This window comes from Anas platyrhynchos, chromosome 1 (genome assembly GCF_047663525.1).
Source record: "Anas platyrhynchos isolate ZD024472 breed Pekin duck chromosome 1, IASCAAS_PekinDuck_T2T, whole genome shotgun sequence".
Classification (NCBI taxonomy): domain Eukaryota; kingdom Metazoa; phylum Chordata; class Aves; order Anseriformes; family Anatidae; genus Anas; species Anas platyrhynchos.
Window position 1 is genome coordinate 69,306,903 of NC_092587.1, and position 15,949 is coordinate 69,322,851.

Here is a 15,949-nt window from a genome sequence, read left to right on the forward strand (position 1 = left end):
AGGTCGCCTTGATATGTAGTTAAAGACAGCTTTTCTCTTCATTAAAAATGAAAAAGGTCAAATAAAAGAATTCGTAAAGACTGATTAAATACATGTATTATGAAAGGAATATTGTTTTTCTTTAACTTCTGTAGAGTTTGTGACAACAAAGTGTCAAAGTTTAGAAAATGTTATTCCATTTTTGTTAGAAAAGCCAATAGATAACCATGAACATATGCAAGAAAGCCACTAATATACACTATCATACAAAACAGGATTCAATACAAGTTATACTAAAAAATAAATAGCAATTCTTTATTATTAGTGCATGTCTCTTAATGCACACTCATTTTTCCAATTAAATTCCTCCCCTCATCTTTCTCCAAACCCTGGAAGTACAGTCCTTCTCAGAGGCACACAGTACTTACCAATTTGAGACAAGGTATTAACCTACTTCTCCACCACTAGATGATCAAATTATCAAAAAGACTACAGATTATGTCTCAGATTTTAAAGATTTAGGAATTTCACATGCCTCAGTTGCTAGTCTTGAAGTAGAACACTTAAAAAAAAAAAATCATATTCTTTTTTTCCTTCCAACCACCTACTGGAAATTCAGATTATGTAACAACATAAATTGAGGTAACCCAAACACTTAAAAAAAAAAAAAAGTCCAGTCATTTTGCAAACTTTTAATCCTTTGTTTTTCAAGTTCTGGATATACTGTTAAAAGCAGAAAAGAACAGGCATCCCTCCCTTCCACATGAAAAGAAAATTGCATCATCATTGTACCTTTCCCCCTTTACTAACACTTGAAAAGACGACTTGTTGACTTTTTGTTCACACATCAAACAGATGAATATGGCTTTTCATAATCTCCTAAAGAGAGGGTTCAATTCACATACAAGCAAGTGAAGATGTGAATTCATTTTCATATGACTCTCATGAGGCAAACTGGAAAGGTTTCATATTGCCCAGCTCTCAATTCCTTAACAACAAAAATGCTGATTTGCTTTCCAACAGAAAACATTGCTTCCAGATAACATGCACATGATCTCTCCTTGTTGTTTCTTCTTTTCTTGGCATACTCCTAAGCATGTAACACAGTACTTCTGTCACATGACTTTTCACCAAGTGAATATTATGATATGTTCTCTGTTACAGTCAATAAAAGTATATTAAAAGTATATGGAACAGGTTGATTACTACTTATTTAATTAGGCCCCATAAAATCATTTAAAAATATAGTAGTAGGATTAAACCCTTTGCAATATGATGTGGAAGCTGAGAGCAGAGATCACAAATTAAGCCAAAATGGAAATAGGATTAGGGCTCAATACTTAAGTTCTTTTCTTTTTCTCTCAGAGCATGGTACTTTAAAATATTGTCTAAGTTGATACTTTATACCTAGTAAGCATTTCTAGAATGAATCCTTTTCCAGACCCAAAGTTTTTGATAAAGGCACTACTGTGCCCATTTCAGTACAAGAAACACATATTTTTGAAAGGTCCCATACTCAGCAAGTCAGCAGACTATTTAAGTAATTTAAGTATCAAGTATGTGATGAGGGCGTTGATATCAAGAATACACGTATAACTCATCAGTTAACAATTAAACAAATAATTTCCTAAAAACGACAGACAAGATATCAGCCAGATTCTCCACCATCCCTTTTGTCTCCCATTCACTTTTGTCTCCTAGCCTACAAAGCTAGACAGGCAGCATGGTAGGCATGCCCTAGAAGTGCAACGCAACAGATTTCTTTTCCAAGATCCACACAACTCCTCCTCAATTCTGTTAACAGAAAAATTCTTATTGCACAGGGAAAAAGTCATCATACAACACGTATTAACAAGCAGACCCTTCCGTAATATCATTGCAAAAAACCATATCAATAAATAGACAGTAATCACCTTCAAAATCATAGAATATCCCGAGTTGGAAGAGACCCATAAGGATCACTGAGTGCAATTCCTGGCTCCACGCAGGTCTACCCAAAAATTCAGACCACGTGACTAAGTGCACAGTCCAAACACTTCTTAATTCCGACAAGCTTGGTGCAGTGACTAGATCCCTGGGTAGCCTGTTCCAGTGTGCAACAACCCTCTCACTGAAGATCCTCTTCCTGCTGTCCAGCCTAAACTTCCCCTGCCTCAGCTTGACACCAATACCGCGGGTCCTATCACTGGCGGTTAAGGTCGGTGACTGCCCCTCCACTCCCCCTCGCGAGGAAGCAGGAAAAAAATTGATGTGCGTTGGCCGGGAATCGAACCCGGGTCAACTGCTTGGAAGGCAGCTATGCTCACCACTATACCACCAACGCCTCCTTTTACTGGTCTGCAACTAACTTCTACAGCACTTCTGTTACCAGCAATGGTGGCATCATAACATTAGAGGAGCCAGGATCTCCATTCCCTACATTACACTAGCATGCACATACATGAAACACAGATAATTCATAAAACATATACTGCCTCACAACTACAGCATAGAATAAATTGGATGCACAAAGTTTATAATACAGCCAAGGCTCCATTCATAACAGTGGGATTAATTCAGAATGTTCCACATCTTCCCAGCCTAAGGAAGAATAACTGTTCTTTCTCCTATGCAATCATTTTAGGTCACAATTTTGTGTATCCTTCAAAACCTTTGTTAAACTGGAAATGAATGCATGCTCTTGAAAATAAAGGCATTACCTCGGATATTTGTTCTAAGATACTAAGCTGCCATGCACACAACATACAAGAAAAAAACGAAGCCAGCAAGCTCAAGTGGTCATTTATTTTCATGAACTATTTAAAGTTAACAAGTATCTTACATATTCACAAGTAAATCATATGCAAGTTCATTCTATACATATACATTCAGCTTAATAGCATTTGAAGTGGGCACTATTTAAAGAAAACTACTGAAACTTATCCAAAAATTGCTAAGCAGAAGCCAGCCTAGTAACACTGACATAGAAATAGACATAGAAATTCAGGTTCCAAAGAGTAAACTATATATAGTGGTATGTTTTAACTTCATCAATTAGTGGGCAAATATATTATCTTTAGTGAGCAAATTTTCCAGAGAAAATTCTTGTTTCACTAAAGTAGTCAACTTGAATATCTGAACAATAATCATTAACATCCTATACTTACATTCAATAATAATAAATGTATTTGAAAATTAAAAGTTTCAGATAGTTACTATAATTTTCTGCAGGGACTTTTGCAACAACTTTATGGAAAGAAAATGAATTTTCTAGAACATCAGATTGCTCTAAAAAGTTAACAAAAACCAAAACTACTTTCTTTAACATTTTACTCCTTATCAGTGAAACACTTATTTTTTAATAAAAACTGTCGCTTATTATCTAGGCTTCTAGACGCTGTAATCTATCTATTTTACACTTTAAGAAAATGTATGTATGAACAATTTAAGCATAGCTGATACCTGATGATGATCCTTCAAAATAAAAACATGTTAATGCTATTTTTTCCTTTTTTTTTTTTTTTTTTTTTTTTTTTAAAGAAAAATCGCTTGGGTGTCTAACTGGATAAATTAACTTCTTTAATCCATCTTAAAGTGATACATTAAAATAAAATGAAAGATCAGTATCTCTACACTTTTTGAATACTTTTTAAAAAGATTTTTACTGTAACCTCATTGTCTAACAGTTTTATCTTGGCCCCTTTCAAATGTGACTGACGTAAAACTGTATGCTGAAAATATAAAGCCTTTACATATTTATTCAATGATAATTAAAAAACATTTTGTCTGTTCAACTGTGCATGTACCATTGGGGCAATATATGTGCATGTTTGGAGGGGAGTGTGGAGGTGGGCAGAGGTTGTATTCAGGGCATACAGACAATTTAAATGTAATAGTTTTCAAAAATAGATCTGAGATTTTCAAGCACGTTAATTCCTGTCTCATCTCATTTTAAAGGAAACATGTTTCTTGTACCAGTACTTGCCTTTTTCACCCCAACAAAGGACAAGCCAGGCCTTTTGATAGACAATAAAAGCAGTTCACGCATGTATATCACCCATGCACCTCATCAAATCTCATATACCTTCAGGATAGTTAGATAGCTAGATTACATAACTTAATAATGAAAAAGTATTCAGAAAAATCCTAATTTTTTTTTTAATCTTCTAATAATAAAACTAATCTGATCATGGAGTTTCAGTATCTCATCTTGCCATGCACCATATTCATATTACATTTCTGTATGGATCATTTTTGAATGGGCTGTAACTTTTAAACAAAAGTATTTCTACATTCGTTTTCTGAGATCCTTTCTGCAGTTATTTTACAACATTACTAAATTAGCTCTAGCCAAGTATTGAAGAAAATGTCCAGAAAAAAAAAAAAGGCGTAAATGAAACTATTTAAAGTTTCCCACATAACAGACAGAAACAGGACAAAAACTTAAACACCCATCAGCAGCACGTATCACAGGGCTTCACTGATAACCAGCACTTCAAACTGTGTATGATTTCCCTTTAATCTATAGTCAGTCATGCCAAGATACAAATTTTTTTGCTTCAGCAGCTTACAAAACTGTATGCAAGTCAACTATGGCATGTATATCACATGGAAAAGTCTTTAGAAACTCTACATTATTTCCATTTCAGAAGTTGCACCCATGGAAAGTCCTGTTAAAAGCTTAACTGGCAAGTGTATACTAGAATATTTCATTTTCCATCTAAAACTACACTGGATTCCAATCCTCAGAGACAGGATTTCCAGTTTATTTCTCTCTATACACACGTACTGAACTCATGTACTGTAACACAGGAAAGTGTTTTTAAAGTTTTGAAAAAAAAAAGGATAAGCCTAGTGCAAAGAAGTTGACTGTAGGTCTCTGTTCCCCAGAAACTTTAAAAAAAAAAAAAAATTGTTCTATGCTCAGCAATAAATAAAATGCATAAGAGAACATAAGGCATATTTAACATAAAAGCATATTAAAATTTAAAGTAACGCAACTCCAGCCTTCCCTCAAACCCCAACTCAAGATAAATGGAATCAATCCTAGCAGCACATTTTGGCAAACATTTCATGAGGAAAAATTCAACTGGAAAGAACTATGAGACCAAGTTTTGACAACAGTACACAGAATTTTGAGTATCTTTTACCTACACTCACAGTATTCAAATACCTTAAAGAGACACAAAATGACTTCAAAACAGTTGATATGATACTGTATTTATTTGCAAGCTAACAGAAACCTTTTCACAGTACTAGATAACACATTTCAAATAAATCGAGCTACAATCAACATTTTCCTAAATTGATATGTACTTATTGGTATCTCCCCATTCTATGCAAACTTCAGCTGCAATTAAAATAATGAAAACAGATTTGCTCTTATTCTTCTCCCTACAATTTATTGTGGTCAAATATAATTGAGAGTCAAATAATTTTTATGATTAAAATAAAAGTAGGCTCTTGCCTCAGCAGCATGGTTCAACACCTCATTTGCCAAACAGTAATTTCCTCAATCTGACCTAGCTAAGGACTCATTGTCACATCACTAAATAACCTCTAGAATAATCACTAAACAACATCTAGATGGTGGAAACCACCTCAGAGATTTTTCAGAAATATTAACAGAAAAGCACTGCCACTGCTATTTGTCCTTGTGGAAAAAGCTAGTTTTTGATGGTATAGAGAAGAATTAACTATCAATGAACCACTACTATTTTCATGTCTCCTATTTGAAGCTAAAATTAGTTTGGCCCCTCAATTATCTGCAACAGCCTAGAATCACAAAAGCCACTTCCAAGCCTTTGGTATTTTTCAAATCTTCAAATTTCATTTTCATGCATCATAAGAAGCTTAACTTAATTAATCAACCTCATCTATCACTGTTACTACCTACTCTCTCACACACAGTAATTCACAAAGATAACACTAACATCCAAATTCACTGTTCTGATCTAGGCGGTGCTCTGAATATAAATCTCAGCAACTATTATAGCAGATGATGTCTTCTAATAAATATCTCCTCATAAGCATTCATCTCTTAACACCTAAAAACTTTATATCACTCAGTATGAGTGTCTTTTAAAAATGAGCTACACCTGTTGTAGCATAGCCTTCATGTGACTTTCAATGGCCTGTGATCAAACACCTACAGGAAGCAGCTGATGAAGCATGATACACAGGAACTTAAATCAGTTACGCTGTTTTTCACAGCTTATTAATGACCGTATCCTGCAGATAACACATCTGACTAACAGAAGCAGGCCACTACATGCCTGCCTATCGCTGCCCAACACACACAAGCATGCATGTTTAATCAGCCACCTTTCACTCCCTTCTTCTACTGCAGGGGACAGTTGGAAAAATAATGCCCACATATACAGCCTGAGTACATACAACTGAAACTGGATGTGATGCTCACCCGTTGGGCAAACTCCCGAGAGAGAGACAGCATGAGAAAAAGCCACAACTGCAGCAGTGACACTACCTGTTGACCACTTTCCTTCTGTCCAGGCTGACCAGCAGCCTAACACCACAACAAAGAATCTGCTGCCAGACTTAGCAGAGACACACGTTGCTAGACACTGACAGGCTCTTGAACAAACCATTGGGAAACTTCTCAATTTGTGAAATATAACATGCAAACAGGGTTGTAAGGTGTACTACTCAAAAGTTTTTGACTTCATTCCCCCTCTGCTACTGACCTCGGTCATTAGTTACCTATTTCTGCCGGTAGCAGTTTTATTTTGTTTTCCAGAAGGTCTGTATTCAATGCATTTAGATTCCTAGGCTTTATTATTACTGAGAAAACAAGCATAACATTAGGATAGTTTTCTGACACCTGCTTCCCCCCTAACTTTGCACACAATATGACACAAACTTCAACAACGTATCAGTGGAACAAAGATCTGTCTTGTCTTCAGTGATTCCACTTGAACATAATCCCTAGGAAAGGAGGCAAAAAAAATATTTACAACATTCTGATTTTAAAGCGTGTAAGGTTGTTATAGAAAGTCCCTCCGTAATCTTGTATACTGAGTTCAAATTGTTTCTGAAGTTGCCACAATGGGTTGCTACATTCTGCTTCTCAAATGAAGATGAGTTACTTTTTTATTAAAAATAAAAAAATAAATAGATTGCTTTCAGAGTAGGTTAAACAACCTGTTTTGCTCTGCATTTAAATGGAGCAGGGGATTAAATTCACTTTCCGCATTTGAGTTAAGAGTAGCCACTATTTACTGAAATGGACGACTTAAACCGAAGGCTTCTAAAGAGCAGAAAGACATAAATTTCAAAGGGACACCAACTGTCCTTTTAACTTTAACTGACCACCAAAGACCACGCAGTGTATTTTTCCCTTACCTCATACTTATGTCTGAGAACCCAGGATTCTTATCTTTTTTTTTTTTTTTTTTTGTAAAGGGAAAAAAAGTCTTAAAAATGTCATCCTCCTTTTTTGTTGTTGTTAGAATATAAAAGCAACTGAAACTCCTAAATTCTACATCAGGTGTACCTGGAGTTCTTCAACTAAACAAGACTGTCACTGGCCACATCACAGATCAAACTCTTTATTTCCAGTTTCTTATGACTTATGATACAGTAATCACAAATCTTAATGTGGACAGAGAATACAAAATGACTTTCAAAGACATCAGGTAAAAAATAATGCCTTTCTGAAATCCAGGCAGTTTTTTTTATTATTATTAAAAAATAAAATTTTACAGTGAAAAAATAAAGTATAATAAATAAATAAATAAAAGGTGCTGTACCAAACAAGGCAAAAAGCACACCTACAAGAAGATAAAGACCTGTCTCAACAACCCAACTTGGAAATCTAATTATAAAATCATATCATACTGTTATGACTTTATGAAGGTAATATAGTTGCAAAACAGCAATATCAAATTCTTCATTCTATTCCATAAACAAAACTTGTGTTTGATACAGATTTGGAGAAAAGCAAGAGATTTAAATAAATAAGATTGTTAAAAATAATTCAAGACCATGGGAGCACTGACTCAAGAAATGTTTGAACTGCTATAGTTCAAAAAAGATTATAGTTTAAAATTAGATATAGGTTAACACTATAGACAATAATCATGATTATATTTGTAAACTAATGTAATTCTTTGGTTTTGTGTGTTATTTAATGGCAGGGGGAAAATATCTTCTAGAATTGTGTTGTTATCATGATCAGAACAACTACTTTTTTTTTTTTTTTAAATGCACACAATATTAATATTCTCTCTAGCTATTTACACTTCAAAACATCTACAATCATAGTCAAAGGTATCAAAATTTTACTTTTAAACTTGACCAAGTTTACCATGTATGTTTGCAGTAGTATTTATCTGATTTTAAATAACTGACATTTTCATCATTATATTAGAAAAAGCTAATGAGCCTCAGAAATAAATAATCATCTCAGAAAGCTTTGAATCCCTTAACCATTTTTCAGAGCAGGATCTGGACAAGCACAAGGACTTGATGCTTTCTCATACCTTTACGGACTGTAAAAGGTAAATTATAGAAAAGTTTTTGCAGGATATAGACTCAGATGAGTGATCCCATAAGCTTTAATGAGAATGCCAATGATTAGCCATTTGTAAGGTCACTGACTTAACAAATAAATTTATTTTTATCTAACTTATTTTATTATTTATTTTACATTTCATAGAATCATCATTAACAGCACTAATGGAAAAAACATTAGCAAAGCCTACTGGAAACAGTGACAAAAAGCACAGATTCTGCCACAACAAACTGAAAACTGAACTCCATTCTCACTCATGGAACAGCTGAAGAGAACTCTGTAGCTGTTATGTTAGCTCCATAATCCATTTTGAAAATTAGACAGCTCACCTGCATTGTGGTAGAAGGCAAGTGCAATACATTGAAACACGTAATACATTTTTCTCCTTTATAGTTTCCCTAATGCTTTACCATATACCAATGAACCAAACTGGGAGAAGCTTATACAATCACAATTACTTCAGAATCATTTTGCCCTGATGTTACTGCTCCCCTTGTATGCTGACCTAAAACCAGAAGCAACCCCATTTATCTGTTGAAGTTTCCAGAGAATTGAGGAGCTCAATTCTTCCTGCGTAGCAGGCATCTACATGCCATAATCTGTAAGCATATACTACACTTGATGAAGGCACAGGGCAATCTCAGAGCAACTACTACTTTAAAATACATATATGTAAAACTCCTTTACAGAATGTAACGGTCATACCCTATACTTCTGTACCCAGGCTCAGCAGGTAATACTTGACAGATCCACCTCTGTAAGCTATGAAAAGGCCCAAATAATATCAGGGAACCTACAGCAGTTATTTCTCTGTAATGTCCATGGCTGAGAGCAATTATTTGTCATCCCCTTCTGCTCACTAAGAGTTGCACCAATGAGTGTTCATAATACTCACATTAAAGTTAAGTGTGAAATCTGTATCACAAATTTTACATCACATTGTTCTTCTGAAATTCTGGCACCCCATAGCCAGTAATGTTATTACCTGGGTTTAGATGTATCCATCCCTGCATTGCTTTCAGGAAGCAGAACATGTACAAGGAGAGGAATGAAATTAACACCCCAATAAAAATGAAGACCAAAAGTCCTAACTAGTTAGTTACCACTAACTTCATGAATAAGTAAAATGCATTCATGTTCAATTTGTTTTCAGATGAGCCTAAAAGCAAAATAGAATATATGTGTCCTCTAAATTCTTTATTATAATTTGTACACATTTATCTGGCTGAAACAGATGGTGTTAAACTATATTTTCCTGCTTCTATTCAGACAAAGAGACTATACTACCTTGTCCTGTGCTATTTTTGTGAATAAAATGGCTAAAAGGCTAAACACTTTTAAGAATGCAGTACTTCATAATGTGATAAATGGAGTAATAATTCGTGTCAAGAAGATGGTTGATATTAATAAAGAAGGGAGAGATGTGGGAGTGTGGCCATGGGGGTCAGCAAGCCCCATGGTTGATGATAACATCAGACTCTTAAGGATGAGGCCATCAGGAATGTAAAGAGTTTAGAGGGAACAGAGAAGGGTGATGCCATGCTGTCTCGGTTTGCTTGTTCTCCAGCCATTAAGGCATGGAAGTTTCTGGGTGTTTGATGCTGCCAGGCAAAGTTGTTTGACCAATGAAAAGTTGTTTTTGAAAAGGACTGCTGTGGGGAGAAGGGTATAAGAGGGGAGACTGTCCTCAAGATAAAAAGGCAACATAATGAAATTATGTCATCAATAAAGAAGTAGAAAGAAGGAATGAATAGGGACAGGCTAACAGAACAGAGACCAGGACAGGAACAGGGACATTGATCGCCTCATGAAGATAGGTTCAGCCAAACTCAGCAAACTGCCCAAAGAAGCTTGTACAGAAAGTCGCTGGAAATAGGCGCAGGGTGTGGGACTCTGCAACTAAAAATGACAAGGTTGTGGTAGGGTTGCTTGGCACCTGGCGAGCAGTCTCTGAGGCCTTAAAGAGCCATGTGGGACCACAGTCAGAAACGTGTGGTTTGCCAGACAGTGAGGGAGCTGCAGGCTCGTCCATCCATCCTTCTGCTATGCCATTGACCCTCCCCCCAGCTGCTACTGCCATCACAGGCCTTTGCTGTTCTGCCCCCTGGTGACCTTGATGTGCCTTTTGACCCCTACTGGCCTTGAAAGGGGATGGATATGTTTTCCTTTGATCCAGGAAGAATAGGAAAATGAAGACTGTTATATGATCTGAGAAAAAATTAATGAAATCATGGAAGATAAGGGAGCACTTCAACCAGGATTACCAACTCCAACTATGCTCCCCCAGTCGTGGACATTAATAGTAATAGATTTAAAGGATTGTTTGTAAACACTTACCTTTTAAAACTCTGCCATGTTTATGTTTCAACTGATACCTTTTCTGATTGTATATATGTATAGGCATACTCAGGTGTAGTATATAAAAGCAGTGTTCTGTATATTTAGAAAGTTCAATGTTTGTGTTTGCGTGTTGGTAGAGCATAGACTCCCCATGCACCCAGTGCTGTTTACTTGCCTTTTATAAATATTACTAAATTCAGATTGAGTTGTATCTTCATTTATAACAATAATTATGATTCTTCATTATGTACAAAAATCAAAAAACAACCAATAAGCATAATCAAACATTGGTACTTTCAATATTGATAATGCCACTGCAAACTGCTTTTATAGAAATGACACTTCACATCAAGTCCCTCTGTAAGTCATTCGCTGAAGCAAAAGCAACAGTTGAGTAAAACATTTGAGGTCATAGCCTTGAAATTCGTAGTTTTCCCTAACTGGAAGAATTTGCTTTTTGGATGTTTTGTGCCTTAATATATGTTTGCACTCTATTTCCTTTGTTTCCAAATAATAATAAACCATTTTATCAGCCCTTTTTGCCAGTTTCCAGTTGTATTCCATGAACTACAAGCAATCTACTCTCCAGTAAAAGTTGTCCTCCTTTATAATACAAAGGGAAGAACAGAACCAAGAGTCAAAATTCAGAACCACCCTTGCCACCAGCATAATAATTACCTTTTTCTAAAGAAAAACAGAAAACAACAAAAACACATTATAGCATAATCACCTAAGAATAGTTTACATAAGCGCACGAAGAACTGCCATCGTTTCTAGAAGGATTGCACTAAGGTAAGAGGTACCATTCCTGGGAGTTTAAAGGTAGAAGAATTGGACAAGACCCAACTTTCTACACCTGAATTTCACTGCACCTGAAAACTTAGTATCAGAGTATTAACATGCCATATGTTATTAGATGAGATTCACGGAAATTAGCTAGAAGATTCAGATTAGGTTCTTTTTATCAAGAAACTACGAAATAGATGAAAACTACATTTTAAAACTTATCAGAGTTGCTAGTGTTAGGATTAAATTCTGTTATTTTTGCAACTCTCTCATTTTCAGTAGCTGGAAGTTTTTAAACCCAGTGTTCCATATACTAGCTGAGATTTTAGATTATTATTTTTTATTATTACTAAATTAGCACAATAATTTGGGCATGCTTGATTTTCCTAGAGGTTTAGAACTTCATGCAAACATAACAGAAGTTTTATTTTATAGTAACTGAAGTTGGCCATTTAAACTCAAATCATTTTCAGATTGTTAGCCAAAATACATACAAACACTGAATTGTGATCACTTTAAGGACAAATAATAAAAATTGCTTTTTTTCTTGAAACTGTTCAGCATATGGTGTTTTAGTGGGAGTATAAAATCTGCTCAAAATAATACAGGCATTAGAAACATGTTTTTTGTTTCTGGGAATCAAAAATACCTTTACAAATATTATGCCCATTCCTGTTCAAAGGCTTGAAAAGTTTACTAGACAATATCCATAACTATATGATCAATGAAATATTTGCCTTATATATGTAAGCAAGACAAGGCTGACAGAACCTACCACCAGTTTATGAAAAACTGCAGGAGAGGTCTATAAAAAAATGCAATTCCTAAAATCTTTTTAAGAATATCCAACACCACTGTAACAAACAAGTAAGTACAAATCAATAATAATAAAAAAATCACTTTATTATTTATTTACTTCAGACAGTCTTCTATGATTGCTTAATAGTAAATTTATGGATATCCAATTCTCCTCATAAAAACATACCTTGCAATCAAATTCACCTTCTTAAGCCTTGGCTTTATTGAAACAGAGCAGAAACCACAACATTAATTTCAGTTATTCCAAAAATTAGACTGCCAACTGAACAATGTAAAGGGGAGAAGCCTGCTATCTCATAAAAGCAAAATACTTCAGTGGTCCAGCTAACTCTTTAGAAAGAAAGAATATGGTTCCTATAGTAATTTATGAAGTTCTACATTATCCTACATTAAGAAAACTACAAATCACTTAATTCCTTTCTGTAAAAATTGTACCACTTCTAGAGACTAAAGTCTAAAAAGCAGGTACTATTGCTTAAGGGATATGCTAGGAATAAGGGAAGGAGACTGAGGTTGCAATAGGCATTATCAGGAAAGCTAAAGCCAACTTTAAAACTAATAGTATTTATTTTTAATAACACAAGTGATGGCTACTTGCACATCCACCTTAAATCTTTAGAAGTGTGAGGTAACCAAAACAGGAAAACAACCCCTGCCTTAAATTCTGATGTACTTAATTATTATAAATTTACTGGTAATAAAGTGGTGAAACGTAACAGATGTTAAAATAAAACATCTGTAAAGCAACTTGCAACATATTTTAGATAGTACACTTTAAGGTAGGCTTAGCCTATATGACTCAAAATTTACCTGTCTGCAACCTGAAATCCCCACACTAGGGGGAAAAAAAAATACAAACACACACATACATATATATTAAAAATAAATGTATATAATTATATGCTATATATATTATATATAATTATATTATATAATAATAAATATGTTTAAATATGTATATAAGTAAAAATATAGCTGAAAAAATATTAATATTGGTTCAACAAGATCTTTTTCCTCCGTTATTATGATCAAATTAGTTTTACAGAAGTAGAAAGAACTTTCTTATATAGGCGTTTAAAATAACCAAAGCTGCACAGATCAACAACAGCAGATTACAGAACACACAAGCTTATCAGACCACTGCAGACTGAAACAACCATCTCAGTCAATGGACTCAAATAACACAGGCATGAAGGTATTGTGAACTTTTAAGTTTAGAGATTCACAGAAATCTTGTTTCCATCACACCACAAACTTTTTCCATTTGGTGCTGCAAGCCTTCCTGGAAGTTGGTTTTCAGGAAGCCAGGAGGAATCAAGCCAACTGCTCAGATACGCACGATACTTAGATGTCTTAGCGGTTCTGTAAACATTTGGAGAATGCCAGTTACTGCCATTAAGACTGCTACTCAATTGTTCCTCTGGACCAGAAATACACATTATAGCATAATTGTATTTTGGCACCTACAAGTCTATGTAGCTATCATCATCCTGAACATCAGCCTGCCACCACGTAAACAGCTAACATTGTCTAGACAAGATATATTCATCACCAACCTCTGGCAGTAGTTTTGTCACTTGGAAAGAAATATAAAGGAATTGGTCTAAAAGTCCACATAGTTTAAAGAGAAGCAGACAACTCTCAAGAAGCATGTACTGAAATGTAAAAGTACTTAAACTGCACTAAGACTTCCACCCAGGCATGTGTCTCAAAATCAGTGAGCATCACAAATATGAATGTGTCACCAGGTATATTCAGCTTTCAGTTGATGCTATATCCAGGCAGAAACGAACCAGAAGGAGTCCTTCAACTTAACTATAGCAATGGTTGGAATGAAGATTTGGATAAAAATGTCCAAAGGTGGCAGAGTCTATTTTAATGTCCATTGTACAAATCCAGCGTGGACAAAATCCACACAATTCCTCAGACATGCTGCAATAAAATATCATCTCAGCTTTAAGGTAAAAGGAATTAGAATTCAGAGATTACATTATCCTAGGCATTATTGGTAGAGCTACGTACAAAGGCATGTATACAGGGTTGAGGTATACAGCACATATGCTAGTCGCCTCTATTTGATAGCCTTCCTTTCAAAATAGTGTAAAATAAATTGGCATCACATTTTCAAGAATCTCCTTAAGAGACTCTGAAAAAGGCTCTGTTATATGATTCTACGTACTATTTATTGGGAATTCAGGCATCACTTGTTTGAACACGACTGTAATTGTTTTCTGCTTTCAAGTCCTACCAGCATAGAGTTCACTATTGCACATGTCAACAAGCATCTACCCTGCAAAGGCTCTTTGAAATTGATCGGCAATCTACCTCCTGTAGTAGTGGGTGAGAAACTGACACCACCACCAGCCCCCAAGAGAAAACAACAAAATACCAGCACACTGGCACCAATAGTTACTTCGCCATTCAGGCCATGCATATGGAGACACTGAACCAAACTGCAAGGTGAAGAAGCACATGCAGAACGAGGCACAAAGAGCAAGAGAAAACAGACAAAGCTGGGAACAAAAACAGTTAAACAACTTGACAGAAACGAGTGCTCTAGCACTGTGACCAAAAACACTGAAAGCTCCATTAAAACGCTGCAGCAAAATGGCAAGAATTGCATTCGTAACGTGCAGCTGACAGGCCAGAAGCATTGCTCTGGCAGGAAGGCTAACTGCTCCCGAGGCAAAGCGCAGCCTGCCGGGACGAGCCAAAGCTGCAGGAAGAGCTCACGAAGGGAGCAGCCCGGATCAGAAGGTCAGGCTCAGGTATGACGAGGAGTCAGCCCTGTTACACCGCTGACAGACCTACACGGGCAGGATTTACGGAGCTCTGAGGCACACGAAGATCCGGAGGGGCTCTAAGAAACACCTCAACGCCCAACGCCGCCACTGCAGACCCCACCAGCTGCCTCCCCGCCACCCCAGCGTCCCGGGCAGGCTCAGAGGAGCGCTCGCAGCCCTGAACCCAACCCCCGCGGCACCGGAGCTGCCCCCGGGGCTCCCCTTCCCGGGGCTCCCCCGAGCCCCCGCACCCCCGCTCCGCAGCACTAGCCCCTCAGGGCCGCCCCTCAGCGCCCGCTGGCTTCGCCCAACGCCCTCCCGCCAGCAGCACGCGGCCACGGCGCCGTGCGCGCGCCTCCGCCGCTCCCCCCTCCCCCGCCCCCCGCCCGGCCCAGGCAAGCCGCCCCCGGGCAGCGCGGCCTCACCCGCCACGGCGCTCGGCCCCGCCCCCGGGCCCTCCCCGCCGGTCACGGGGCTCCTGCCGGGCGCCCATTGGGCGGTGTGGCGGCCCCGCCGAGGGGCGGGTGATGGCCGCCGGGGGGCGGGGGGAGGCTGGGCAGGGGCGGGTCCTGCCTCGCCTCAGCTCGGCGGCAGAGGGGGCCTCGTCCGCCGGCCTGGTCCTTGTTTGGTTGCTTGGTTTTTTTTTTTTTTTTTTTTTTTTTTTTTTTTTTTTTACTTAAAAAGCGGCTGGTCGTCCTGTTTGCGTGCTGGCCTCCTCGCCTCAAGCTCT

The 15,949-nt window shown here is 37.2% G+C and overlaps 1 protein-coding gene and 1 non-coding gene across 7 annotated transcripts in view; both read right to left on the reverse strand.

Annotated features, from left to right (window-relative positions):
• Positions 1–15,733, reverse strand: part of CCDC91 (coiled-coil domain containing 91) — a 173,153-nt gene extending 157,420 nt beyond the window's left edge. For 2 of the 6 annotated variants that reach the window (XM_072040853.1, XM_072040857.1), the window contains exon 1: positions 15,248–15,516. The gene's annotated coding sequence lies outside the window, so the exon portion shown is untranslated. Of the gene's footprint in view, positions 1–15,247; positions 15,517–15,644 lie in introns of those variants that run through there. The other 4 variants (XM_072040849.1, XM_027456901.3, XM_072040854.1 and 1 more) reach the window with 4 other exon arrangements.
• On the reverse strand, positions 2,231–2,302 carry TRNAG-UCC (transfer RNA glycine (anticodon UCC)). Its single transcript has one exon. It is a non-coding gene; the product is annotated as a tRNA-Gly (tRNA).
• Positions 15,734–15,949: the final 216 nt, after the last annotated feature.